Source organism: Halichoerus grypus, chromosome 9 (genome assembly GCF_964656455.1).
Source record: "Halichoerus grypus chromosome 9, mHalGry1.hap1.1, whole genome shotgun sequence".
Classification (NCBI taxonomy): domain Eukaryota; kingdom Metazoa; phylum Chordata; class Mammalia; order Carnivora; family Phocidae; genus Halichoerus; species Halichoerus grypus.
In genome coordinates this window covers 87,669,521-87,695,887 of record NC_135720.1, presented here as the reverse complement: position 1 = coordinate 87,695,887, position 26,367 = coordinate 87,669,521, and the positions used below count along the sequence as shown (strand labels likewise).

At 35.9% G+C, this 26,367-nt stretch overlaps 1 pseudogene; it reads right to left on the bottom strand.

Moving 5' to 3' along the window:
* Nucleotides 1-1,765: 1,765 nt before the first annotated feature.
* LOC118520940 (golgin subfamily A member 7 pseudogene) lies at nucleotides 1,766-25,486 on the bottom strand (annotated as a pseudogene).
* Between the last annotated feature and the right edge of the window lie 881 nt (nucleotides 25,487-26,367).

Below are 26,367 nucleotides of genomic sequence, written 5' to 3'. Positions count from 1 at the left end.
CAGGAGAGAGAGAACAGAAGCAGGGGGAGTAGGAGAGGAAGAAGCAGGCTTTCCACTGAGCAGTGAGCCCGATGTGGGGCTCGATCCCAGGACTCTGGAATCATGACCCGAGCCGAAGGCAGACGCTTAACGACTGAGCCACCCAGGCGCCCCATGATGTCAATTTTTATATAAATAGACCAAAATGTCTAAAAATGGTATTTATAAAATTAACTTAATGTGGCTTAAATCCATATGATGAATTAAATAGGTAGTCAATTAGGCATTATGAGTTGAAGTCACATTTAATTAAACCTGTACTTGGAAGTATATGTATACTAGGACTGAAAGGTAAGGACAGTGACTATGAAGCAGCATCTTTTGAAATACGAAACCATGGAATGCAAGTCCCTCCATATACCCTCCTTCTCCTCCACCAATGCTATGTAGTCAGATAAACTTAGGAAATACTGCAAATAAAAATCCCTCCATGATGATTATTTGTTGTTGTTGTTGTTTAAGAAAAGTTTTACTAATGTGTTATTATTTCAGCAAAGTTATTGCAACAGGCTTAAAAGGCAGACAGATACATTATTACAGGCTCTAAAGTAACAAAGGAATTTATCCAATTAAAATATTATACAGACCGATGGGATTTACTGAATAACTAACAGGTCCATAAAAGAAACTAAATCTGAAAGATTAAATCCAGTATTAGCACCTACAGTATCTCTGAAAGTAAAACTTTTAACTGTTTCATTCCTTCCTAATATATTTCTGAACTTTCTCACAAAAACAGTGCTCTCAAACCCCAGAGATGAAAGAAGGGCATAAGAAACCCTGACACTAAGAACATACAGCCAAAATAACTAGGAACACTGACTCAGACTTAAAAGTTTTAGTTGGAAATCACTGAACTTACTGTACTTGAACCAATCATAAGATTTCTGTGCACTGAATACTGTATGTGAAGAAAGTCTATGATTCATAAGGTTTGCCAGTAGGGACAGTTAAAAATTAGCAATCTACAGTATTATTCCTATCAACATTTTTTCTCATAAGTTATATTTATAAAAAAACTATAATTAAAATATTTATTATACTTGCTTATTACACATTCAGGGACTCAGCAGGGACATTTATGTGTTTGATGGTTTAGGATCCACTTTACTGTGCTTACTTATTTTTGTAAGGAGCATGCAACACACACTACATCTTCCCAACATTTAAGGTAATGCAAAAATAACAAAACTCTCCAAAGAAAAATACCTTGAAATTGCATTAAATACTGCTTTAATTAGGAATAATTGCTATCATAAAACAAATAACATTATACATTATTTTTCCAATGAGTTCCAGTTTGAGAAACTGAACAGCAGAAACAGACATTTAAGATTTTAGTCATGGCAAAACTGGTAGTTCTTTGAAATCTGGCAGATGCATTAGCAAAACCACAGACACAGCCTATCTTTCATCAAAATCCCGGAGAGAAGTATTTTATGAACTTGGGGGAAATAAGACTGAACACTGGTTAAGGTATGACTTGAAGCTGAGAGCCACCTGGGAAGCTGGCCCAAGGAATGGCGAGAACCACTGGTACTGGTGGCAGATAAGAAAGAAACTTTATGTTGGGTTAACCAACGGCCTATTTTATTAATGGCTTTGAATAAAAGAAGTGAAATGCTTCATTGTGTTTTCTCAGAAACTACTCAAAAGATTACAGAGCCCTACACAATTTGGCGACACAAAGTGGATGCTGAGCGACTAGAGGACACTCCAGGTGTGGAATTTTAGAAAGTCAGTCCTGGAGTAAATGGCACCATAGATTTGGCAGCAGATACAAAGGAATGATGCTCTGGAAAGTTGGTAGGGGACACTCTGCGATGGGCCAGTGCATAGACGAGGGTCCCAGCTGGAGGTGGGATCTTTAATTCTATGGTTTATCTTCCACTGCTCATGCCTCTGTCTTCATAAATGGTGATTTCAATCTCAACAGTCCTCTTTCAGTGGGATCTGTCAGGAGGAGGCCTTGGGGAGCATATATCTTCTCATTCTGCTCTTGAATGCATTTGGACACTTTCTTCAGAACCTTCTCATAATGAGTTTCCATGTATAAGAAGATGGCATATGCTGTTAAACAAGCCAAACAGCCTTTGAGATAGGATTGGCCCCCAAGTTTCTCTGCTTCTGCGTGAAGGTTATTTAGAGTTCGAACTATTTCTTCAAACTGCTGCCTATCAATCCGGTTCCCCAGCTCCGCCGAGAACTTGCTCTGGACCTGGCACGGTGTGCCACTGCTGTAGTCTTGGCTGAATGAACACCTTCCCGGACAACGGCGCCTGATGCGGCCTCTGGGCGAGGACAGGACGGGCGCACCACCTCCTCTGCCCTCCAGCTGCAGTCGCTCAGCCCTCCATGAAGACCTTGATACCATAAGCCTATTAGTGATTCTAGAAATCCTCGTGTTTTTTTTTTTTAATTCTGTTTTATTTTATTCATATCAAAAGTATTTGACTATGGAATTTTTTTAAATCACATTCTGTGATTTATGTCAATATTCTGTGTAAAAACATTTTTTGAAATGTTGTTATAAAATATATAGAGATTATCGATAGTAATGAGCCATGTATGTGAATTTCTTTTTAATGATTTTATTTATTTATTTGACAGAGAGACAGAGCAGAAGCAGGGGGAACAGGAGACAGAGGGAGAAGCAGGCTTCCCAAAGAGCAGGGAGCCGGATGCGGGGCTCGATCCCAAGACCCTGGGATCCTGACAGAAGCCGAAGGCAGTGGCTTAACGGACTGAGCCACCCAGGCGCCCAGAGCCATGCATGTAATTAATAAGCTTTTTGTTATGTGCCAGAATGATGGGTTGAATACTTTAAATAGATTCTCTTATACAATGAACACAACAGTCCTAGGAAGTAATTTATTGCTATTTCCATTTTCCAGGGGAAAAAACTAAGCCTATGAAAATTCAGATGACAGGCCCAAAGGCACACAGTTGTCAAAGAAAGTAAGCATATATTGTTTCCAAATGCTAAACTTGAAAGAGAAATTTATGTAGATTTCTTTTAATAGCAATATTTTGTTTGACTAATACTTTACATTGATTAGAAACCATTAGGGTATGCTAAACCTGACACAGTATTCAAAAGCCACCAATAATGAGGTATTCTAGTTTAGTGTTCCTTCTAAAAACAAGAAAAATTACTCTAAAAATTGATTTGGAAGTATTATAGCAAACATTGTCAGCTAGAACATACAAGCTCGGAACGTATTACAAATAATTTAAGATGATAAACTCTTAAGGGTAGCTCAAATTACTGCAGAAATAAATATGACAAATACCATTTACTCACACTTAACCTGTAAATCACATTGGCAAAAGATGACCTGATGTATAACTGTTACTGTTTTAAGTGATTAAGCACATATGTTGATACTTCCTTCATGATGTCTATTTTTTTCTATTTCTTCTTTCCCACCATGTTCATTGCAAGCATCCTAGTTACAACCTGTGTTTTCTTTCTTTTCTTTTCTTTTTTTTTTTTTTTAAAGATTCTGTTTATTTATTTGAGATAGAAGCAAGAGAGAGAGCATGAACAGGGGGCAGAGGTAGAGGGAGAGGGAGAAGCAGACTTCCCGCTGGGCAGGGAGCCCAATACAGGACTCAGTCCCACAACCCTGAGATCATGACCTGAGCCAAAGGCAGACGCTTAACCAACTGAGCCACCCAGATGCCCCACAACCTGTTTTAAATGACAATGATATATATCTCATCTGCAGTCTTTTTTGTCTCCATTTCTCTCCACACTTCTTGCAGATTAAAGTTTTACAAAGAATATGTCCTGAGCACATACCTTCTGTTGTAGCTATGGTCAAAATGGTCACACTATTTAGACCTATGGAACCCTAGGGTCAGTCATGCTAACGGACAGTCAGTCAGTCATGCTAACTGACTCTTTGTGGATGGGAGGTGGGGAGAGGGAAAATGATTTTAACTAATAGTTTATGACACATGGAAACATGGAGGGGGCATCTGGGTGTCACAGTCAGTTAGGCAACTGACTCTTGGTTTTGGCTCAGGTCGTGATCTCAGGGTTATGAGATCATAAGCCCGCAGTGAGCTCTGGGCTTAGCGAGGAGTTGGCTTAAGTTTCTCTCCTCCTTCTCCCTCTGCCCCTCTCCACTCTGCTCTCCCTCTCTTTCTCTTTCTCTCAAATAAATAAAACAAATCTTTAAAAAAAAAGAAAAGGAAATCTAAGAATAGATTCAAGGACACCACACTCAGCCATGTGGTTTTCCTTTTATGCCATATTTATTCTAACTTTAGGATTTAGCTATCCTACCTTGTCATCAATTACATTATAATAGTTCTGGAAGAGCAAGGAAAATTGCCATAATAAATATACACAATGCATAAAATAAACAACTATAATGAATACCCATAATTATTAATATCGATATATACAAGTAATTAGTCTGAGTGAAAAAAATCTGTTACATATGAATGTATGATGATGCTACTTTCATTTGGTTACAGAGGAGCATATGTAGTGTCTCAAAAGAGATTTTAAGTAGTCATTTAAAAAAGTTTTATAATTCATGTGAGGTATGGAGTGCTTTGAAATGGCTTCAAAGTAAATATTGGAATAAATGTATATAAGAAATATAATCATATCTCTAACTTGCCCTTCACTCTCATTCCATTTATAAATAATACTTATGTTAATTATGCAGATAAGAGGAGAGGTCCCCAAATAAATCTTTCTGATGTGAAATATTTAACATTTTTTACATGCATCTTTGGAGTTAGTTCTTCATTAAAATAATTTATTTTAGGGCGCCTGAGTGGCTCAGTTGTTAAGCGTCTGCCTTCAGCTCAGGTCATGGTCCCAGGGTTCTGGGATCGAGCCCCACATCGGGATCCCTGCTCAGTGGGAAGCCTGCTTCTACCTCTCCCACTCCGCCTGCTTGTGTTCCTGCTCTTGCTATCTCTCTCTCTGTCAAATAAATAAATAAAATCTTTAAAAAATAATTTATTTTAATGTATTATATTAAGTATTTTTCTATAATATCACAGTCATCAAAATAATTGTCAATTTGCATTATAACATGTTTTGAAAATTCTTTTGCATAATAAAATTTATTCCTAGAGAGTATTTGAAAAATTAACTTAAAGTAGAAAAATTGGGGCACCTGGGTGGCTCAGTCGTTAAGCGTCTGCCTTCTGCTCAGGTCATGATCCCAGAGTCCTGGGATCGAGTCCCACATTGGGCTCCCTCCTCGACGGGAAGCCTGCTCTCCCTCTCCCACTCCTGCTGCTTGTGTTCCTGCTCTCGCTATCTCTGTCTCTGTCAAATAAATAAATAAGATCTTTAAAAAAAAATTAAATAAATAAATAAAGTAGAAAGATTTCTATGTTTTCATGCAGGAAAATGGTAACTAAAGATGCTCTGGGCATCTTAATATAAAAGGAAAAGGTAAAGGTTTCTCTTTTTTTTTAAGATTTTATTTATTTGCGAGAGAGAGAATGAGAGACAGAGAGCATGAGAGGAAGGAGGGTCAGAGGGAGAAGCAGACTCCCTGCCGAGCAGGGAGCCCGATGTGGGACTCGATCCCGGGACTCCAGGATCATGACCTGAGCCGAAGGCAGTCGCTTAACCAACTGAGCCACCCAGGCGCCCCGTGGTAAAGGTTTTCTTATACCTTCATGGGAGTATTCTGCAACTTGTACCAAAAATTACATATAATGCAATTTAAATTATTAATATGTTGATATATTAACATAATGTTATATTAAAGTGACTTGTAGATGGAAATGAAAACTATAATTTAAAGTGTGATATTTATTTCAATCAGCATCTGACTAATAAAAATGTACATATTGGGATAATAAGAAATGTCTGTTATTAATTAATATAATTATTTAGATATCCTGTATGGATTAAAAAATGACAACTTTCTTGCTTATGAAAATGTGATCACAAAGCATAATGGAGATCGCTCCTTTCCCCTTTAAGCCTCAGTTAAATTACAAAATACAAACAAACAAAGCAAATCATTACCACCACTACCACAACAACAGAAACCAAACTTAAAGCAAGGCATGAATCTACAAAGACAGCACAAAAGAAGAAAGAGACAAGCATGGAGAGAGAACAACATAATTTTAAAGATTAAAAAAAAGTGAATTCATTTTCTTATCTCATGGAAACGGCTGAAATTCATTGCTGCAACAAGAAAACAAACAAACAAACAAACAAAAACAAAACAAAACAAAAACCCAAACCTCCACATTTACCTCTGAAACTCTGGAAGGTTTACAAAATTAGCACAATCAGGAACATTAAAAGTTGGAATGGAATGGTGGAGGTTGAAATTATAATTACTTTTTTTTTTTTAAAGATTGTATTTATTTGACAGACAGAGACACAGCAAGAGAGGGAACACAAACAGGGGGAGTGAGAGAGGGAGAAGCAGGCTTCCCGCTGAGCAGGGAGCCCGATGTGGGGCTCGATCCCAGGACCCTGAGATCATGACCTGAGCCGAAGGCAGACGTTTAACCATCTGAGCCACCCAGGCACCCAAATTATAATTACTTTTTGAAAGTCCTGTGTAGGTAGCATTTAGAAACCCAGATCTTTTTTCTTCAAATACACATTGCTATCAGAACACTTGTCCCCCATAAGAGAAGAATAGCGATTTATTTTTTTGAAGTTATTGCAGTAGAGGGACTCTGCCTTTGGAGACACAAAGCACATAGGGAAGTAGGAATGCTTTCCTGAGACCAATAAATAAAAGAAGCTCTATTATAATAAACTGTATGATTTCCACGTGCTATCCTATTCTTAGTTTTCAGAACACAAGGTTAATGCTTAGCCCAACTTCTATTTACATCATAGGCTTGTGCCTTACGGAGTTTACAGTGTGGTTGTAAGCCAAGCTAGAATTAGCAAGTTTTGGTAAGGATATGTACCAAAAATGACTCTCATACATTAATGATTGAGTCTAAATTGTTGAAACTACTTTGAATAACCGGCAGTATGTATATCACATGACCCAGCAAAACTAATCCTAGTATACCAATAAAAACATGTGCATCTGTGCACAAAAAGACATTTACAAGAATATTTAGATAACAGCACTATTTTTTTTAGCCCCTAAATGGAATCTACCTATACTCCAGTCATTGACTAAACAGATAAAATAATGGTAGTATATTTACACCTTACTATAACAAGGAGAATAAGCATACTAGAATTATATGCATGAATACGAATGGAACTAATAAAGTGTTCAACAAAAGAAGCCAAACACAGAAAAGGTACATATTGTATGATCCTATTTATATAAAGATGAGGAGGATTTCAAGGGTGCTGGTAAAGTTCTATTTCTCAATCTGAGTATTGGCTACATTAAATTTGCTCTGTCTGTGAAAATATTGTGAACTGTACCATTTGATTTGCATATTTGCCTATTTTTTTGTTATTCTTCAGTAAACTTTTGCTCTCTCTCTGTATATACATATATACACACATATGTACACATATATGATATTTATACATTCAATACTCATATATGTATGTATATATAAATATGTAGATTATCAGATATTTGAAGGTAAATTCTTAAATGAAATGGATGGAGAAAACAATACATCAAAACTAAGAATGAAAAGAAAACACAGAGGAAAAAGAACTAATAAAGGAGTAGAAGAATTTTCTTTGCCTAGAAATATAATTAATATCCTGTGAGAGAGGGACGCCTGGGTGGCTCAGTTGGTTAAGAGTCTGCTTTCGGCTCAGGTCATGATCCCAGTGTCCTGGGATCCAGTCCTGCATCAGGCTCCTTGGTCAGCGGGGAGCCTGCTTCTCCCTCTGCTTCTTCTCTCCCTGCTTGTGCTCTCTCTCTCTCTGACAAATAAAATCTTAAAAAAAAAAAAAAAAAATCCTGTGAGAGATAAGATAACATAAACTGAACAAAATCAATACAAGCACTGGAAGATAAAGTTAAGGAAATTCTCCAGAAAACAAAATAAAAAATCAAAAGATAAAGAGATGGAACATAGCAAAGGAATGTGTGTGTGTATATTCATATCTATTTTAGTAAGTGATTAGACTAAGAAGCTCAACATTCAAATAATACAAGTCCCAGCCAAAAAGACAATAAACACTGAGAGAAAAGAAATGATAAAATTACTAATATTAGAAATTTCCCAGGGGTGCCTGGGTGGCTCAGTTGGTTAAGCGGCTGCCTTCGGCTCAGGTCATGATCCCAGGGTCCTGGGATCGAGCCCCACGTTGGGCTCCCTGCTCAGGGGGGAGCCTGCTTCTCCCTCTCCCTCTGCTTGCCTCTCTGCCTACTTGTGCTCTCTCTCTATCTCTCTGTCAAATAAATAAATAAAATCTTAAAAAAAAAAAAAAAAAAAAAGAATTTCCCCAGAACTGAATGACCAAACATTTAAGTCTTTAATGCCTGAGAGAACAAACAGGAGTAAGCCCTAGGGCACTGGTTTACAGACCTGAAAGCTTCCAGATAGTAACAAACAAATGGATATTAACAAATGAGTAAAATACAACTGAAGGGTAGAATAAAGTCCTTTTCAGATATGCAAGGTGTCTAGTAGCTGGAGATTTATGTACTCCACAAAAATGACAAGTATATAATAAAAGAGGAACAAGAGAGATTGGGATCAAGCCATAAAAAAAGACATGAAGGTAATTCAGAAGATAATGACAAAGGAAAAGATGAGGAAAATAGCTGGAAGCTGGAATCTTCAAATAGATTGAAGGAGGAAGACTTGGGTTCTAATCTTACAGCTGCAAGGAAATGAATTCTGCCAGCACCCTTGGGGATCTAAGAAGCAGACCCTTCCCAGGTCAAGCTTCAGAGGAGAACCCAGAACTGGTCAATACCTTCACTGTTGCTGTGTGATACTCTAATCAGAGAACCCAGCTAAGCCATATCCAGATTCCTAATAGAACCTATGAGATAATAAATGTGTTTGATTTTAAGCTGCCAAGTCTGTGGTAATTTGTTATGCAATGTAGAAACTAGTACAATAAATATTTCACAGTACTTATTTCCAGGTAGAAAGTTGTTGGCCTGTTTCAATTTGCTCTTTATTTCATCTTATAATATAATTCTCCTTCTTCTCCAGATTTAACCACACACTTGCAAGTCCTCCCCAAGCTCAATTCACATGAAGCATATTTTCATACTTTGCCCCAAGGTGGGAGAAAGGACTACCAGTACTACTGCAATAGGCTTTCTTAAAATAATATGCATAATCATATCAAATTGAACAACTTTATGATTTTTTTAACTTCAGGACATTTTATTTTATTTTATTTTTAAGATTTTATTTATTTATTTGACACAGAGAGAGAGGGAACACAAGCAGGGGGAGTGAGAGAGGGAGAAGCAGGTTTCCCGCCGAGCAGGGAGCCTGATGTGGGGCTCGATCCCAGGCCCCTGGGATCATGACCTGAACAGAAGGCAGACGCTTAACTACTGAGCCACCCAGGTGCCCCACTTCAGGACATTTTAAAGCCTATGATACACTAATATGTGTAGGGCTCTCCAAAACGGAGGTATATAGTATTCAGTATTTTGTGAAATTATCTGATCAAGTAAGCCCCCCACCAAAAAAAAAAAAAAAAAAATCAATCAATCAATCAATCAATGAACAACAAAAAAAGTAAGTCCCTCAAAACACCTATGAACAGCTTTTGGGAAATTATGCTGCTTAGAATAGTTTAGGAAATATGGGCCCAGGCTTTATGTTGGTCATTATATTAAAGCAAGTGATGAATGATGTGAAATATGAAAAGATATTTATTTTTCTCCCATAGAGACATTATAAGTCATCCATAAATGAGAAAAATCAGACTTTTATTGAAATTTAACTAGGAACCAGGCACTATGCTAGGCTAATAATGCACTCATTAGATCATTTCTCTTCCTCAATACAATATTGTAAGGAGATATGCACACTTTACCAGCTTTAGATATTGAGGATCAGTGGGAATGAGAAGCTTGCACAAGGTCCACCTCTACCAAGTTCAAGGCTTGGACTCAAACCCAACTTGTCTTGGATCCTAAATTTTTATCTTCTCACCACATAATTCCATTTCTAAGGACATGTACAAGTGCGTGTCATTTTGTTTGTAAGGCAGAGCTGTTGATCAAGAAATTATATATTGAGTGCTTAGTCCCATTTGACAAATGAATATTGTTTCATTTATATAATTAAATGATTGTTAGAAATTTACTAAAATCCATCACATATTTCCAGTTAACGATCAGTATTCCCTTGATGCCTTCTGAGAAACAAGATCTCCCCTATTGATAATCAATTATTTTTTTTGCCTTTTGCATTACTTAACTAGGTCTTTAGATGTCTATATATTAAAGTGTGGTTCCGTATTTAAAAACCGCCAAGTAAATATTAAGAGAACATTTTTAAAAGCCAACCTGCCCTTCCTCAAACATAAACAGGTAGATAGACCCTCAAATGCTTGCTGGGTAATATCCCTGTCAGCAGAGAAAACTCACCTAGGGTAAGGGTGAATTTAGGAACTTTGCCTAAAGATACCCATCCCAAACTCAAAGATTTGGCAAAATCTGGGGTACAAGCTTTAAATTTTATATGAATTTTGAATTTTTATCCCTAATAGTTTCAATGCACAATGTTTAAAACTATTTCAAAAACAAAACCCTGTTGCAATTAGTCTGTTAATTTTGAAAATTAGGATGACTTGAACAGAGCTGAAAACATATCTCAAGGTAAAGACACCCTTAATCTCTTTTCTCTGTCTTCGGATTACCATATATGAGACATGAGACTCCCACAATTATATGGAAACAAAAAGCTAACATTTCCTCCCACTGCTCTATGAGCTGAGTCAAGATAAAGCTGTTTTAATCTTACTACCATTAATAAAAAATTCAGGATACTGTAAGTAAAATGTTTGAAAAACAAATGCATTGTCTTTGGGAAAGATAGCTAACTAATTTCCTACCATGGAGTAAAAAAGCCTCTGATTGATTGATTAGTCTCTTTTCTTATCCCAGGGGAAAATGAGTACAAGGACTTTTTTTTTTTCCAGTGAGGGTGCATGAGTAATGATCTTTATTTTAGCACTACTTTTCATTCCATGGAAACGAATTGAGAGCTTTGGATGACTCATAGATCTCAAGATAAACCCTTAGCCAACTATCAAACTTAATCTCAATTGCAAAGATCTATTAATGACTATTCATTTTATTCAAAGCTGTCTTACATTTGATGATTTGTGTTGCACTCTTGAAGAAATATCTCCTAAAGAAGATGAATTTGTAATTTATTCTTAATAAATAAACAATAATTTATATAACGTACCTGAATTTTAAGCATTATGTCTTAAAATCTTTTACTCTTTCTAAAAAAATTTAAGAACCTTTGGTCAAGACAGTATATTCATCCATGAATCTCCTTCAAATCCATATGAAACTAGAAAAATATGAAAAAGATAAAATAAAAAAACTTATCTGGTTTCAAAAATAAAATCAAACATCCTTAGACCTTGTTCAAAGTAAAAATTTCAATGGACAAAGTTAAACAGGCATTGAAGACTATTTAAGGCAACAGGGAAGAGAAATCAGAATGTAGTCTGACCTCAATTCTAATGAAACAAAGGCCTGGAGAGTTTCTAAGAGCTGACTGGATGGGGGGGGGGTGGGTGCATTCTGAGCCATGTGTATTTGCTAATCGGCCTTACACAAAGGAAAAGTAAACTCTTGTATCTCTGGGACAGGAGGTAATTTTACAATTTAGAGCTAGGAGTTCATGGGTGTAAACTCCTACTTTCCCATCAGAGACTGGGAGATAGGGGGCACTATCTTCCTAGATGGTTACATTTCAAAGGGCTGGCTTGGCACTCCTTGAGAAAGCAAGCTTGGCGAGAGGCTTTTAAAAGATATTTACATTTCGGGGCGCCTGGGTGGCTCAGTCTTTAAGCGTCTGCTTTCGGCTCAGATCATGATCTCAGGGTCCTGGGATCGAGCCCCGCGACGCGACGGGCTCCCTGCTCAGCCCGAAGCCTGCTTCTCCCTCTCCCACTCCCCCTGCTTATGTTCCCTCTCTCACTGTGTCTCTCTCTGTCAAATAAATAAAATCTTAAAAAAAAAAAAATTACATTTCAGGGGCGCCTGTGTGTCTCAGTCCTTAGGCATCTGCCTTCGGCCCAGGTCATGATCTCAGGGTCCTGGGATCAAGCCCCGCGACGGGCTCCCTGCTCAGCAGGAACCCTGCTTCTCCCTCTCCCACTCCCCCTGCTTGTGTTCCCTCTCTCACTGTCTCTCTCTCTCTCTGTGTCAAAGAAATAAATAAAATCTTCAAAAAAATTTACATTTCAAAGGGGCAAATAAAGAATTTACAATGACATGATTTCTAAAGTAAATGCCACAAGAAAAGGAGTGAGGGGCCTCTATAGTTAGCTTATCTGGATTCTGTAAGGGCTGGGTAAGAGGGAGGTCAGGGACCTAGAGGCAGGAAGAAACCTGGTTTACTCTGAGAGAATCATTAAGACCTACTTGGTTAGTCTATAAAGGGAAAGTGATTGTTCTCAAATCCATGAGCCAAATGGGCCTAGAGGACAGGGACTATCATGTTTGGTTCCTGAAGGGAAATGGAACTACAAGTGATCTATGTATGGTATGAGTCTGAGCCAATGTCACTGCTTTGTACCAGGGCTGGATGTAGTTTATCTCCCCTTCATATGATCTGAAGAAAACTAAAGAGTAGTCAGTTGTTGGTTATCACTATTTATGGATCTAGGAAGGACTAAAGACACAGGGATAGAATTAAAACCAGGAAATAAAGAGAGACATTTGCAGTTCTCCAACTAGATCTGCAATCTTTCCAAGACCACCTTTGGGTAGGAATCTTGATTGACCACTATAAGAACATACTCTGAATAGTGGGTAGGTGACTAGTAAGATACAGTAGCAACAAGCCAAAAAGCAAACAAAAAGTCCCCTGGACATTAGAGGAAAATGACAAGAAAAAAGAAATCCAATTCATAGTGTATTAGATAATATAATATAAAAGAGTAAAAAAAGACCAATGAAGTTAAACAGAGCTCCCCAAACAGACCTGCAAATAAACCAGGGAATTGGGATTGAAGTTTTTCTGAAGGAGGGGCGCCTGGGTGGCTCAGCTGGTTGAGCAACCGACTCTTGGTTTTAGCTCAGGTCATGATCTCATGGGTCATGGGATCAAGTCCAACCTCAGGCTCCACACTCAGTGGAGAGACTGCTTGGGGATTCTCTCCCTCTGCCCCTCCCCCCACTTGTGCTCACACTCTCTCTCTCTCAAATAAATAAATATTTTAAAAAATTAAAAAAAAAAAGAAGTTGCTTTAGAGGAATCTCAGTTTAGAAATTTAAATAAGGTAGTTGAGGGACCTCAGAGAGAATGTAACATTTGAGCGAGGATATGAAGAAGGTTGAGAAGCCAGTCTTACAGATATCTGGGAGTGGGGTGGGGAGAAGCAAGAAGCCGAAGAAATAATGAGTGCAAGGATTGAAGGAACCACAAGGAGACCATTGTGGAGATTAGAAAATGATGAGATCGGGGAAGTAATAAGAGACCAGTTTGTAAAGGGCTTGTGAGGATTTTGACATATGAAAAGTTTCGAGCAGAGGAGTTTTATGATCTGACTTAAACATTTTAAAGGATCATTCTGTCTGCTATATTTAGACTACATGGAAGGCAAGCAAGTACAAGATGGGATTGGGGTGGAAGATCAACTTCATTAATTCAGGTGAACAGTGATAGTGATTTGAACCAGAGTATCGCTTGTAATGTGAGACCATGGTTTCATATAATATAAAGGAATGAATAACCATAATATTTCATTAATTGTTATATGTTTTCAAATTCCACTATAGGAACCAAACTGAATCAGCATCCCCTCTATTTTCTATAATGAAGAGAAGTAAATCTCTTGGAGATGTAAATATTTTATTATTAAAGTATCCAATAATTCCTTTTCATTGTATAACTAAATTTTCTTCTTCATTTGTTAAAAGATTTTTTAAAGATGAAATGGTGACTTATAGAAAGGTAAAATGAACATGTTTTAAAAGATAGTAAATCTTTATTAATGAGGAAACAAGATGTTTCAACAAGCTCAAAGGAGAAAAAAGAAACAAAAACTAATATGTAGTAAAGGGAATGCTTTTTCCCTTTTCTAAACTTTTTATTTAAATTCTACTTAGTTAACATATAGTGTAATATTGGCTTCAGGAGTAGAATTTAGTGATTCATCACTTACATATAACACCCAGTACTCATCACAACAAGTGCCCTCCTTAACCCACTTTTCCAAAGAAGACATCCAGATGGCTAACAGACACATGAAAAGATGCTTAACATCACTCATCATCAGGGAAATGCAAATGAAATAATTTATAAAATGAACACCAAACTGACTTCTTTTTAGAGGGGCTGGAGTCTATCAGAATTTCACCAAACCAGTTTTATTTGCACATCTATAGAAAATACTCATGCATTGTTATTATTTACAATTTAGAGAATTATAAATTAGCTTAAAGGCAGTGAAAGCCTGGCATCAGACAACCTGGAATGGAATGCTCTAAAAATTGCGTATACAGTTTTTCACTGAAGACATCTAGTAATTTTCTTTCATTCTAAATCTCATTATAATTCTAAGAAATGATACTAAAATATAAAATTTAAAATATAAACTAAAATTATATTTAAGAAATTAAAAAAATTAAAATAAAGAAATTCATAAAATCATGATTAGAGATAGTAATTCATAGAATCAGGTTCAAGATAAAAAATATAACACCCAAACAATCAAATACTGGATCAGTAATAGAAGGACACATCTCTACGAACGATACCTTTCCCAACTATGCTAATACTCTGTTCACCCCCTGTAAATAATCAGAACTCTTTACGGAGATTTATAGGTGTGGTCAAAAGGAGTCACCTTTGACTTAAGATTATGATATTGTTTTTATTGGCTTCAAAGAATTATTCTTAGCTTTCTTTGCCAAATTCGTGTTTAATATGTCAGAAGCAGTAAGATGGATTTTGCAGAATAAACACACCAAGTGCAAGTCAAGGTATTCTTTTAATGTATGCATCAGCAGTTAAAGTCTTACACTGTGGTTCTCTGCTGTCTGAATTATTTCTTAATTATATCTTCAATGGTTTTGTAAAAAGAAAATCACTTCCTCTGTCCCTTGAAAAATACCTTTCTTTTTCTTTAAGTATGATTATGTTTTTTTCTGGTTTCCTGCAAAATAAAAGTAAAACTTATTCTCAATCTATGAGGGCTCTTTATTATAAAATTCTAGATTATCTACTCTCATTTCGTACTTCTTTACTCACTTCTATATCACCCAATTATCTTCTTTCCTTATGTTTTCCTCCCAAACTATGGCACTTTTATGTGATAGACAGTTTTTATGACCTATCAAAAAATATTAACTTAAATGGCTTCTGAAAAATTTTTTCTTTGGAGATTGTATCAACTTTTTTTCTATTTTGACTTTTCTTTTGAAGATAAAGTCTTTATCTTTTTCAAAGTAGTGGTAAAAGATATTCAGGCATCGGATAAGCGTTTCAATAGAAGTTAAGAAATAAAACTTAGAGGTTTAGTGCAGTCACTGACATTATGTGATTCCTGAATCGGGGGCATGGGGGAAAAATGTAGCAACAAAATAAAGCTTGGATTTATTGAATCACAAAGCAATGTGAGTTCAGACTACTTACCAGCCAAGTGATCTCTCTGTCTGCCTGGATTTAGTAATTATCATTCATAAAATGATATAACTGGACATTGTGTGAACAGTAAAGAGACATAATTGCTAATTGCTTTAATTCATACTGCTTGGATAATTCTGGTCAAGAGACTCTTGCTGCCAACAAAATATCCTGGACCATCATTGTTTAGTTTTAGATATTTTAAAGCTTTCTTTATAAAGGGTCAAGGATTATTTGTTTACGACTTCCACTCATTGGATGATATTTCTGTGGCATCATACAAAATGAGTCTCTTAGATTGGTGAAATGTATCCCTTTAAGGAGAAAGGGGGGGAAATCGGAGGGGGAGACGAACCATGAGAGACTATGGACTCTGAGAAACAAACTGAGGGTTCTAGAGGGGAGGGGGGTGGGGGGATGGGTTAGCCTGGTGATGGGTATTAAAGAGGGCATGTTCTGCATGGAACACTGGGTGTTATATGCAAACAATGAATCATGGATCACTACATCAAAAACTAATGATGTAATGTATGGTGATTAACATAACATAATAAAAAAAAAAAACTAAACTAAAATCCAGAGGAATTATGAGCAGCTCCAAAAACACAGGATGGATGGTGATGATATGAAATAAAGTGTACAATAAATGTACCCAGCTGCACATAGGTTATCTGAATAGTCTCTATGTTACAAATATGTATGTGTGTGTATATGTATAGATGTATTGCTTAGGTGATGTTAAATGTCAAATTTCCTGTTTATAGTGCATATAATAAATCTGAAGTTACCTACAAGTAGTACAAAACCCAACTAGCTGAATAATCCAAACAGTTACTTCAGTTTTTCCTTTCAATTCTGTTTGATTATAAAATCACATTTTTTTCATAAGCTTCTGATCTAAATCTAAATTCCTCAAATCCGTTTATTTTTTACAAACAGGTTTAATATCTTACTTATTGGAAATAAAGATAATTCACTGGAAAAAAATCAAATATATCTTGTACCTTGTACATTCATAATATAAACATGAAAATTCCCTTGCTTTCTATGATTTGAAATATTTCACAATGCCGCAAATAACTATTTGTAAGTAACTGTTCCCCCAAAACACAACAACAACAAAATTCTACTTACATTCATATAATTTACACTTGGGAAAATTTCAGCTCAAGTCATAAGATTTTATGGTCCAAATAAATAATGATGGATATGAAGATGAATGTTAAGGAAATCAATGATTTTTATATGAGGAAATTAAACTCAGAAGTTTGGTGTCTTGAGGAAAGGTGGGAAGAAAGTCACATATTAATCACAGTAGGAGGCACCTGGAAAATGCTGCTTCTTTTCTGAAACATGTGCCAATGCAATATTCAAAGATGAGGCTCACAAACACGATGGCTCTGTTCACTGCTGTGCGCGGGGCAGCCTGCACATGGCTCTGTTAGCACCTGGGAGCTGAAGGGACCATGAAGACGGATGAGGAGAGAATCCAGTGGTGGAATACAAACGGTTCAAGCAAAAATCACAGTCCAAGAGGCTGAGGGGAATTGAAGTAATTCATTTTTAAAATCCTCATTATATTTGCTTATTTCTTAAATTCTCTGACTTTGTTAAACAGGTGTATAAAATGTGGACGTAAAGGAGGAGAAAACAGAAAGATTCCACATTCAAAGCTCTGTTATAAACAGAAATGAGTGAAATGATGTGTCTGTGTGTGTTTCAGTATTTAATATGTCCTCCTAAAGAATTCAAACTGCCCTACGCATTCATACTAAACACATATTTGGGGGAACAAGATGCTTCCTTCTAATTGTTTTGAGAGCACTGGGGGACTCTAATCTTTACTGTCCTGCATACACATTTATACATTTTAAAACGCTAAGAGTTTCTAAGAGTAGCTTTACCAAGTAAAAACTAAAGCAGGAGATAGTAACTAAATGAATGCTCAATCTACCTTGATATTACACATTTTAATTGTACAAGATTTGGATGAAAGAACAGAATAGCAATAGTTGGAGGTTGTTTTGTGTCTGCACTTAGTTCCAAATTTTATGGAAACATGCTTTTAGAAGTACCTCGCAAGTATCCCCATCCCCCTCAATGCGCATACACAGAAACATTGCCGCATTGCAGCTAGAGTATGGTATTCTATATTCTGGGTAGTAGGCATGAAATGATTTGTAGAGGGAGGATAGCTCTAAGTTTTTATTTGTTGTGTCTGTTACATTATTTTTGTCAAAATGCATTTTCCCCCACAATTGTTCTTAATAATAGCAAGTTCATATATTTAGGGGGAGAGAGAACTACTTTCAATTATATTACTCACTCATTGTTCATTCATTAGCTAGCATTATCCTGTGAAGAAAATTGTTCTTTCAAGAATTGGAGACAAACTAAAGTTCATCCTTTTCAAATGTAAATATTAAATTCCTTCCTTTTATTTTTTATTTTTATTTTTTTTAAGATTTTATTTATTTGACAGAGAGAGAGACAGCGAGAGAGGGAACACAAGCAGGGGGACTGGGAGATGGAGAAGCAGGCTTCCTGAGGAGCAGGGAGCCGGATGTGGGGCTGATGCGGGGCTGGATCCCAGATGACTTGAGCCCAAGGCAGACGCTTGATGCCTGAGCCACCCAGGCACCCCAAATTCCTTCCTTTTAATTATCCTTTCTTTCAGGGTAAAGGGTTGGCATAGCAATCAATGCAAATAGTGGCAGATGAGCTTGCTTTCTTCTTTCTTCCCTCCTCCCTCCCTCCTTTAATTTTTCCTTCCTCTCCCTCCCTTTCTTTTTTTCTTTCATTTTTTCTTTCCCTTTCACTTTCTATTTGTGTATTACTATGCACTCATGGATTTTTTTAAATTCAGTATTTTACATTAAATGATGGTCATTTCTCTTTTTGTTATTCATATTGTCATAAAGAACTTTTAAAACTCAACAACAAAAATAGAAGAAATCCAATTAAATCATGGACAAAGGGCTTGAGTAGATAATTTCCCCAAATAATATATGCAAATGACCAAAAAGCATGTGAAGACATATTAACAGCATTAGTAATTAAGGAAATAAAAACAAACAAAAAACCCAATGAAGTACCATATCCCACCAACTAGGATGGCTATAATAAAAATTATAGTTATTAAAAAAATGTGTTGTAAAAAAATGGAGAAATCTAAACCCACACACATTGCTTGTGAGAACGTAAAATGGTTCAGATGTGGAAAATAGTATGGCAGTTTTTCAAGAAGTTAAATTTGAAATCATATTACCCTGCGGTTACCTTCCTAGCTCTATACTCAGAAGAACTGAAGACAGGTATTTAAACAAGTACATGCACTTACATGTTCATAGCAGCACTATTCACAGTAGGCAATAAGTGGAAAAAACCCAAATGTACATCATCAGATAAATGAATAAACACATTTTGGATATATTTGGGGAAAATTCCACATGCAATGCAATATTATTAAAACACAAAAGGATGAAGTACTGATGTATACTGTAACATAGATGAATCTCTAAACATACTGAGGGAAAGACGCCAGCCGCTATTTTTCCCGTCAGTTCTGTCAATTTTTGCTGCATATATTCAGAAGCTCTACAGTTAGGGGCCATATCCTTTTATGACTGTGAGGCCTTCTAGATGAACTGATTATTTTGCCAATATGTAAGGTCTGTTTTTATATCTGGCAATTTTCTTTGCTCCTACATCTACTTTGTCTGATTTATAACTACTGTAGCTTTCTTTGATTAGTGCTAGAATTTTTTTTTTTTCATTTTTTCAATTAAACCTATTTATGTAATTCCATTTGAAGTGAATTGCTAGGAGACAAAATTGTAAGGCAGTGTTTTGTTTTTGTTTTGTTTGCTTGTTTTCATATATGTGACAATCCTTGTCTTTTAATTAATGTTTATGCCTATACATTTATTGACATGTTTGGATTTAGATCTACAAGTTTATTATTTGCCTTTTGTTTTTTTCCTCTTTGTGTGTGTGTGTGTTCCTATATTTACTCTTTCCTGCTTCCTTTTGGGCTATTGGCCATATTTTAGTATTCCATTTTAATTTTTCCATTTTATTACATCTTTTTAGGTAATTTTTTTATTCCACTTAAAGTGGAATTTAGAAACCTTACTACTATATAGATCCCTTTAATCCCTCTTTTTTATATTGTAGTTGCCTTATACATTATAGCTACCTACATTAAAAACCACATCAGTTATCAAATTTGATTGGAGCCAACAAATACAATTTTAAGAAGTCTAGAATAGAATATCTCTCATATATACCCATCCAGATAGTTATCATTTCTGTTGATCTTCCTTTAGTCTCATGTTTCATGATGCTTCCTTCTGGTATCATTTAACTACTTTCTTTCTTTCTTTTCTTTTCTTTTTCTTTTTTTTTTTTGAGATTTTATTTATTTATTTGACAGAGAGACAGCGAGTGAGGGAACATAAGCAGGGGTAGTGGGAGAGAGAGAAGCAGGCTTCCCGCGGAGCGGGGAGCCCGATGTGGAACTGGATCCCAGGACTATGGGATCATGACCTGAGCCGAAGGCAGACGCTTAACTGACTGAGCCACCCAGGCACCCTAACCACTTTCTGAACAACTTCCTGTAGTGATTCTTTCAGACCTCTTCAGAGGTACAAATTATTTTAGTTTACTTTTATCTGAAAATGTCTTTATTTCATCTTCTTTTCCAAAGGTTGTTTCCACTGGATATATAATTCTGCATAAATGATTTTTTTCTGTACATTAACGATTTTTCTATCTTCTTGTGGCCTGCATGAATTCTGATGAAGTATCTACTCATTTTGATCATTATTCTCCTATAAATAATGCTTTGATTTCCTCTGTTTTTTTTTTTTAAGAGTTTATTTATTTATTTGAGAGAGAGAGAGAGAGCGAGCGAGCATGCGCATACTAGGTGAGGTAGGTGGGCCGGGAGAAGGGGCAGAGGGAGAGGGAGAAGCAGACTCCCCACTGAGCAGAGAACCAAAGGCAGGGCTTGATCCCAGGACCCCAGGATTACGACCTGAGTCAAAGGCAGCCACTTAACCGACTGAGCCACCCAGGTGCTCCTCCTCTGGTTGTTTCAAGGTTATTTTTCTTCTATTCAAACTGTTTGATTGTAATATGACTGGGCATTTTTGTTCTTGTGGTTGTTTTTAGTTTATCTTGTTTCAAATTTTTTTGTGTTCCTTGAATCTGTTGTATGTTTTCCCAAAACTTAGGAAAATTTCAGGCATTATTTCTTTAAATATTATTGGAGTCTTTCTCTTCTCCTTGGAATATATTGACATGCATATTAATTATTTTGTTATATTTCCAGAGATCCCTGAGTATCTGCTTATTTTTTCTAATCTTTTTAAAAATTTATTTTGCCCAGATTAGATAATTTCTATTGTTCTATCTTCATGTTCTTTTCTTTGTCATCTCCAGAGGAATATTGAACCTGTCCTTTGTAATTTTTTGTTGTGGTGGTGGTTGTTATTGTATTTCTTTATTTCTTTATATATTATTTTTCCTGGATAAGTCTTTAAGTTTGTTTCAAGAGTGTTCACAATGGCTTATTGAAACATTCCTATAAGAACGCTTTAAAATCTTCACCAGTTAATTCCAACAGTATTTTTTATTTTGACACTTTTCTCTCTTGATGTCTTGTTCCATGCCAGTTGAGAGTTTCCTAGTTTTTTATATGCTAAATAATTTTGGATAGTGTACTGTGCATTTGGATATTGTGCTATTAAATCTTTGATCCTGTTTAAATCATATGGAGAATGATAATACTTTTTCTTTAATCATGCAATTGACCTGATTAGCTTCAGGCTGCAAATTTCAACCTGACTACTTTAAACCGTAGGTCCAACATTAGTTCAGTTTTGAAAGACTTTGCAATGCCATTTAGATCTGTCCCTGGCGTGTAGTTCCCAATGACTCTGAGACCGGAGCAGTAGTCTCTTTCAGTTTAGTTCTCAAAATCCTTAGCTTGCTAGTTAGTGTCAGATTTGTGCATACATATCTCCCCTTTCTTTCTCCAGATAGCCAGAAAGCTGAAGCTTTAATAATCCCACTCTGTCGCACACTTCTACAGCATCCCCTGCGTTCAAGATGACACCGGGATACAGAGAGAAAAAAAAAAAAAAAAATGAAGGGATTTGCCCCAAACTCATGGAATCAGAGCACCATTTATTAGAGTTTGTCTTCTTCAGTGTTTTGGCTCCTGTAGATTTCCATTACATTGACATTTCTGGCAACATTGCTAAGAGATTGTTTGGTGGTTAGGGCATGAGAATGAGAGAGAAGGGGAGAAAAAAAGGGTGGAAATAGTTCTGCACTGTCTCTACTATTTAGCCAGAACTAGTAGGGTTCTCCTGGATTATTCTCTATCCACACTTATGCCCCCTTTGGGATTGTTTTTGCATTCTAGCTAGAGATTTTTTTTTTTTTTTTTTCCAGTAGGGGAAAAATGGTAAAGCTACTGCTGGTTCTGTGGCATTTAGAATTCTGGTCTTTTTCTCCAAAATGGCTGCTATTTTTTTTCAAAGTCCTCAAACTGATGATGCATGCATTCTGTCCAGATTTTATAGTTACCTTTAGTAGGAAAGACAAAGTAGAGTGTGCTTATTTTATCTTACCCTGGCCAAGAGTAAATAATTTAGATCTTTATTCTTTTTTTCTATTAATAGTGACTGTTATGTTCTGATACATGATAGTGAAAGTTTATTATATATGCATTTTACTGACCATATTATTCATCTAATTAGTAACCAGTACTCACAAATATTTTACAGTATTCTTAGCCATTTCATGGCTATCTGAATAAACTGTTAGATTACTTCTGATGTGTTTTCCTTGTTTTTTGTTGAATTTTGGATATATAGATGTCCATTTCTTTCTCTTTAAGTCACTTGGTGAGTCATAAAGCATGTCATTTTCCTGTTATGTCTATCATTCAGTTTTTGTGAATTTCCTAATTAATAATTGATTATCACAATATCAAGATAAAGAGTATCTTACTGGAATTTTTTTTTTTTTTTAGTAGAACTATTCATGTTTTTTGTTCTTTCTCAAAGAAGTTTTGGTAATTCCTTTTTTATTTTTTAGGAAATTGTCACGTAAGTTTTCAAGTTTAATGATATACATTCATAATAATATCTCATTAGCTTTTAAATCTGGGTTAATAATTAGAAGAGTCACTTTCGCTTCCATTGCACAAATGCAGTGTCCAGTTCTGTTCTACATATTTCACAAATAATAGCACAGTAATTTTCATGATTAAAGAGTAGATAAAGGGGCACCTGGGTGACTCAGTCATTAAGCGTCTGCCTTCGGCTCAGGTCATGATCCCAGGGTCCTGAGATCGAGCCCCACATCGGGCTCCCTGCTCAGCGGGAAGCCTGTTTCTCCCTCTCCCACTCCCCTGCTTGTGTTCCCTCTCTCTCTGTCTCTCTCTGTCAAATAAATAAATAAAATCTTTAAAAAAAATAAAGAGTAGATAAAAATTATTATGGGTTTTGCAACAAAAAAAAAGAGTAATACCCCATAAAATAATACTATTGATATGATTCTCCCAATTTTAGAGTGGAAGTAACTGAGGCATAAACCCAAGTCACACGGCTGATAAATAATATAGCCAGGTAATGTGGATCCCCAGTCTTCGGCCTTGATATATTTAACTTACCACCTTTTTATTACTGGATTATGTGCTTAATTTCTTCACTTTGTCTGAGATTATTGTTTTTGTCTTAGTTTTGTTCATGTGCATTGTCTCATGATTATTCCTCTTCGTATCCCTGTTCTGTTTTGTGAAATATTCAACTTGATCTTACTTCTCAGTATTAGGAACCTATTAAACATTGTGAATTGTTATTTTTTTAAATTTAGAAATCAAGCCTTAATTCTAGAAAGTTTTTTTTCTTCAGCAACTCCTTGAGGATTGTCATTATTTTAAATAAATGTTCTCATCTCTCTATATTTGGTAGTCTTTCAATGTTGTTCATCATCATAGTCTTGTTTTTTCACATTGCTAATTTGTTTTGAGGAAGTTATAATTTACTTATTTATTTAGTTGTTTATTTTCCATAGCTCCAGATCAGTCTATTAAATAAGAAAATAGGGGGAAGAATGTGTTTGGTGAGTGTAACATTACAAGGGCTAGGAAATGGGTCACCTCTGAGCTGAGATGCCCAGGAAAAGTCCTTTGTTAACAGCCCTTTCTGGATGTAAGAGGTTATCTGCTTCTTTTATTGTAGATGGAATAACTCAGTCTCAGCACCCAAGTACCTTTGAATCCTACTCACAGCAGGATTGAGGATTGCTTGCACAGCTTATTCATGTGGATAGTACAGATGGATCTCCTTAATTTGTCATGAAATATACAGATCTTCATGGTTTAGAAGAGAGGCAAACCTTTTGTTGATGGCCCTCCAGTTCTCTTATTGTACAGTAGAAATGAGGGCCATCCCCCGGAATTTACCAGAATAAAAGAGCCTTAGGCATATTACCTAAGCTACACAAGCAGGCTTATATGTTTTGCTGTGTTATTTCAAAAGAGGTGACACCATGAGAAGGAACTGAGGATATGTGTTCAGGCTACACCTTCGCAGAATCCACTTTATTCACATTGCTTTTGGAAAAGTACTTTTCTGACCATTTTACTGCATACTTAATATAATAAAATGTTAAAAATGGAGCACCTGGGTGGCTCAGTCGGTTGAGTGTCTGACTTTTGGTTTCAGGTCAGGTCATCATCTCTGGGTCATGAGATGTAGCTCCGGGTCAGGCTCTGTGCTCAGCAGGGAGTCTGCTTAAGAGATTCTTTCTCTTCCTCTCCATCTGCCACTCCCCCAGCTCATGATCTTTCTCTCTCTCAAATAAATAAATAAATACAATCTTAAAATGTTAATAGTAACATCTTAGGCTTTCCACTACACATTTTACATTTTGAAATGCAAAGTCCATTGCATTTTATTTGTTTTTTTATTTCATTGCATTTTATTTTTTTAAAAAATGTTTATACTGGGAAGAATTCACCCACTGACTAATAAACTATTCATTAGTTTGCTCTTCAGCATAAGATGCAAAGCTAAGTAAAACATTTTAAAGGAAAACTATGTTTCAGAACGTTATGTGGCAAATTTAAATGTTTCTGAATAACTGAGAATAACAGCAATTAATATTCAAGATAATGAGTCTGTCATGCAGGATTCAATCATAAAAATAGAATCGCTAAAAATGATAAAGAGTATGGAATTCATACAAAAGATTTAAATTTAAACAATTGTAAGTACTGGTTACTGTTCATATACACCTGTTGCTTCACTTCTGGTGCTAGGCCTGAAGAGCAGGGCAGTCTGTCAGGAAGGAAAGATAGATATGAAGTGGAGGAGAGTCAGGGCAAACTGGAGCCCATGAAGACCAGCTGGAATCTGCACTGGTTTCTCAGTCTCCAGCTTTGATGATGAAGGTGATATGCAAAAGAAACTAGTGCCCAGGAGTTGGAGAGAATGAGGAAGATCTGGCAGAAACTGAAAAAGCCGTGGCCCTGGCAGTTGTCCCAGGCCAATGAGATGAGCCGGCAAATCAGCTACGATATGTGTGCATTACCACAGCGCCTAGTTCTGCACTGCCCTTCTGAGCTGAGAAAGAACTTGGCTGCTGGTTCACTTTCGTCTTCCAAAGCCAACACAAAACGTCTCTTGTGGCCCATGATGATCTAGAAATATGGAATTGGAAAACAATACCAGCATAACTCAGTTGACCCAGTACAAATCTACAACAATGAGTAAGAGAATATACATTGGTCTATGGAATTTTTAAAAAGTTATTGTAAAATCCTATATTTGCTCTGAAAAGAATAATGAAACATACTATCCTGAGGAATAACTATATTTTGTACTAATTTGAGGAATTATATTTTTTTAAAAAAATATATTATTACATCAATAAATTATATTTCAGGAAATAAAAATGCTAGTGAATAAATTTCTGAACACTCTTAGGATTTGAGCACTCTGTGTCCACTTTGATTTTTTTAAATGTCTGGGGGTTTTGCTTTTTGTTTGTTTTTTTCCTCATAATTTCTTCATGTCCATATATGGAAATTTCAGAACAGTCATATATAAACCATGATATTGTTAATGTATTGTTAGTGGAAATAACGAACAGTCTGGAGGAGGTAAAAAATGCATATTTGTCCAAAGAAAAGTGACTTTGTTCTATAACAGACAACAATGATTCCAAGTTTAAGAAATTGATATAGCTAATGTGGTGTGACAATATTTTGTGAAACCCAAGTGCAAGAAACAGAATCCTAAGCTTATCTTACATTTCTTCATGCCAATTTAATGTCCATTAAGGATTATGAAAGATAAAGTTAAATTGATTCAGCACTAAAATTCTATGATGCTTTTCAAACTAATATAATGATAATGTATTATTCAGATTTTGGGTTTCATTAACACTGAAACAAAGTGACTGGAAGTTATATATTTTCTTCCTTGAAATATTAAAGTGCTAGAAAATTCCATGAAACACTATAGTCTTTGAATAATAAAGAAATCAAGCCAAACTAGAATATTATTATATTAA